The sequence below is a fragment of the Chenopodium quinoa genome, unplaced genomic scaffold (assembly GCF_001683475.1).
Source record: "Chenopodium quinoa cultivar QQ74 unplaced genomic scaffold, ASM168347v1, whole genome shotgun sequence".
Taxonomy (NCBI): Eukaryota; Viridiplantae; Streptophyta; class Magnoliopsida; order Caryophyllales; family Amaranthaceae; genus Chenopodium; species Chenopodium quinoa.
Window position 1 is genome coordinate 8,141,814 of NW_018744301.1, and position 4,292 is coordinate 8,146,105.

General features: G+C 32.5%; 1 long non-coding RNA gene across 1 annotated transcript; it reads right to left on the bottom strand.

The window, feature by feature from the left end:
• Positions 1 to 362: 362 nt before the first annotated feature.
• LOC110695563 lies at positions 363 to 4,000 on the bottom strand. Its single transcript, XR_002506118.1, has 3 exons — positions 3,644 to 4,000; positions 1,822 to 1,971; positions 363 to 551 (listed from the first exon to the last, which is right to left on the bottom strand). It is a non-coding gene; the product is annotated as an uncharacterized LOC110695563 (long non-coding RNA).
• Between the last annotated feature and the right edge of the window lie 292 nt (positions 4,001 to 4,292).

A 4,292-nucleotide genomic window follows, 5' to 3' on the forward strand; every position in this document is an offset into this window, starting at 1 on the left:
TTCGTAACAGGCAACGGGCGTTACGTATGTTGCCGTTACGGATAGGCTATGTTATTCGTAACGGACATTTTGACTGCCCGTTACGAATAACGGGTTATTCGTAACGGGCAGTTTGACCGCCTGTTACGAATACAATTGAACCCAAATTAAAAAAAAAAAAATGCAGCAGGTGATACCTGCTAGTCTGCTATCCTGATAATCTGCTATGATGCCAAATTTTAATTACTATTATCAATAATAATAATAAATGTAAAATTGAATTAATTATAAAATCAAATATACAACTTTCACAAATGTCCAAATTGACTTTACAACAATTCTCAACATGAGTCAAAAGCTACTAAATAAATAACTCTGTAATACAACATGAAAATTTAAACAAGTTTTATATTCCATATAGTAGACTAAGAACTTGAAAAATCTTGTAGAATTGTATACTGTCTTGATGAAGCTTAAATTTTGTACAGCCATCTTTTAGGAATTGGTCAATGAGGTAGCCATGGGCTCCATGGATCTCCACTCCATCAAAACCTGATAACGCAGTTTATTCACTACAAATAAATAACCTATTAAGACATAAAATTGAAGCATTCTCCTCATATAACAAACTAAATCAGCAACAACCCATATTACATTCAGAGCAAAACAATGAACACTTCTTCTACAGTCAGAAAATACAAAACACTTTGTGTGTAGGCAACCCCCACTTGCCCTACAGCAATTTCAGAAAATCAAGCGAACCCTAGAACACAACCACCAGAGTATTTCATGTAATTGCCAACATCAAAACCTGCTTATGCCAGCCAGCCAAAGTAATATCTTTCTATAATTTGGGAGATTAGATAATAATACATGGAGATTAGAAAAGTGCGTTGAGTAATTAGTTGTTTGCTTAGTGCTTATTAGCATATTAGCCAAAGAATCATAAAAACTTTATTATATACAATTTTCGCTAATTTTCTATATGATCTTTGGTTGATTGCAGGATTAAATATCATTCATCATTCATTTGCCTGCCTTAATCCCCGGATTTGACATGAAGATTGGCATTGGTTTTTGTTGTCAGGATATTCAATGGATTAAACAAATCAGCCATGATGTACTTGAGATTCTAAGCTCTATCGCGCTATATCATTACTTTCTAAATTTGATATTTATAATGCTAATAAGCAACACAACACAGGTTACTGAATTCAGAAATTCATCTGCATTTAACTAAAATCGGATACTGAAGCAAGAAATGCAGTAACTGACAACAAATCATCCGAGTGTATATAACAACGAATAATGAATCAATGTATTTCCTTTGTCCGAAATCTAAAACAATCAGTAATTGATTTGCATATCTAGACAGTTAACATCAAACCTAGACCTAAGCATCAGGTGCTTACTTAAGAATCATTTCTGAACACATAATTTAATGTTTTTTTCTTCTTCTATAAAATTTAATACATTCATTAAAAATCTATTTGGCTTTTAAGCCTACCTAGAGCATGTTGTATCCAAAAGAAAAATTCTTCAAACTGGAATAATGTTGCAGGTATTTCATTAGCTGATGAATTATTGTTATTTTTATCAGTGTATAACTTGTAGTCATGAAAATTATTAGTAAATGCCCAATTGAGGTTATTAATCCCGGAAAATAAAAGATGGCACCAAATCTAACAAGAAATGTCCAAGGATATAGACATGGTAAACATAAACTCACTCACTTAACTGAGGTTATGGGAGAAAAGGAGTATATAAAAGAACACATAATATGACCACACAAGACAAGATATGGCATAACATCGATCCATGAACAAGAGTATGGATATATACCTTTTCCTTTATCAAAGCAAAGTAGATATTCGGATCCAGCTTCAATTGCTTGGTTCCTGATCTAGTTCTTAGCCCAAAAGTTACATGACTAATGCTCTCACCATGGTCAGCAGTCACACTCTCAGTTTCTTCAAGAGAGAGCTTAGTCACCTAAAATGTAAGTAGGTGATTGTGTAAGAATCTCAAGAAACTTTCAACAATAAAATCCAGTTTATATTCACAAATTCCAAAAAAAAAGAAAGACACATATTGAGAGGTTGAAGAGCTTACAACAGGGAACACTAAATGACGCAATAAACTAGTAAAATCCATCCCAATAAAATCAACTTAAATATTATTTAATTTCTTACTCCATTATCTAAAATTAAATCTTCAAACTGACAGTTAAACAATTTTTCATATTCTATTCACATAAGACACCTTAACATATCTTATTGTTGAATTTCCTTGAAAAAATTCTGATTGTTCTTCAACTACTACATTTATTTTAATTATAAGAAAAAAAAAGTAACATCATTATTAACACCAGCAGCAGCCAGTGATGGCTTCAATCAGAATTTCTGAGAATAGATCAGAAAAAAAAAAAAAAAAAAAAAAAAAAAAAAAAAAAAAAGAACAATATAATCATTAATAGAGAGTATAACAAAGCGCTGAATCATTATTCTTTGGATTTTGAGAATAGATCAGAGCCAAGAGACCTTAACCATGCTAGCATATAATGTTCTGTAAAATAAATTAGTTTAAAATTCAATAAAACCAGGTCAGATTCAACAAAATCTTATCAAATATAAACAAAATCTGCTCACCTAATTCTAAGGTATGAATGAAGACTCTTGTCTATAATTTAATCACGGGAGAAGACCTCCTCTTTTTATTCAGTTTTTGACTGCTTATTTAATTCCACAAACTTTACAAGAGAAATTTAAATTATAAAAAAAAAGGGAAATCGAAAAGAGCAAAAATCAAGGGGAAAAGCGAGAGAACTGAGCGCATCGGAGGAGGATGGTTCTACAGTTTGTTCAGTCTTCCACTTTACTTTTCATCTTCCATTATTATCCCAACACATTATTCATCAAAATATTTCAAGAGACACCATGAAAACGCAGCAAAAAATCGAGATATAATAAAAATATGTAGCTGGCATACACCCGAAATCAAATAACAATCAATCACGGGTAAACAAATAAACCTCAAAGAATTAATTCCTTTTACACAGTTTGAATTAACAATACTAGCTAAAACCCCAGAAAAACATTCAATCCCTTCCACCCAAAAACATCAAAATTAGCTTCAACTCAGCAAATCTGGGTAAATCAAACTCCAAAAACCTCGAAAAATCACGAGTCATATCATAAGCCATAAAATTAAATAACAAAAATCATCAAAACAATACCAGTTTAAACCTTTAGCTTAGAAACAAAGATCTGTAGTATATAATTTGCGGTGCTGCAGGTATTTGAAAAAGGCATAATTTTTAGGGAAAAAAATTAAATTAAAATCTAAAAGCAGAAAAACCCTTGTTTCGAAAACATAATTTCAGGATAAATTATCAAATTAGGCTCAAAAAACACATAAATTTAGGCATGTTTGATTCAATTATCAAATTACGCTCGGAAAATCACATAATTTAAGGCATATTTGATACAATTATCAAATTCGGGTCATAATTTTGTTTTCTAACAACATAATCGCTGGTTATGATCTTTCATAATCTTACTAATTTGAACCATTCAGATATTCGAACCTTAAACAATTAAATTAAATCAAAGATAAACCCTAGATTGTGAAATTGATAAGATTAGAAAAAGAAACTTTAACTTACTTCAGAAGCTGCTTCAATGGAGAACGTCAAGTGCGCTTCAATGGAACGCTTCAATTGCTTGGACCGACGAAATTCAATTTGATTTGATTTTATTTCTTTTACAAAGAGGAAAGCTGGGTTGACTAAGCTAGATCTAGCGAGTTGGAGAATGGAGAAGCCTTAGAGCAAAATCAATAAACCCTCCGATCTAAAAATCATCAAAACCCCCAATTTCACCATTTTTTCTCTCTCCTCGTCCCATATCGCCATTTTTCTCGCCTTGTTTCATCACCAATTGAATGGGGAAGATTGATGGAGGAGAGGAGAGGAGAGGAGAGAGAGTAACTGAGTGTGAAATGAGAGAAAAGAGGTGAATGAAGGCTAGGTAAACCCTAATAAAAAGCCAAAGCCAAGTAATGGGCTCCTCTTATCATTTGGGCCACGCTCAAGCAGTTGTATCGGGCTCAATATGCCCGTTACTTGTAATATAATATCCGTAACGGGCAAATGATGACGGTTACAACTAAATAAGTATTCGTAACGCGCAATATTTTGCCCGTTACGAATAACTAAGTATTCGTAACGGACACTATTTTGCCCGTTACGAATAACTAAGTATTCGTAACGGACACTATTTTGCCCGTTACGAATATATTTAATGTAACGGGCA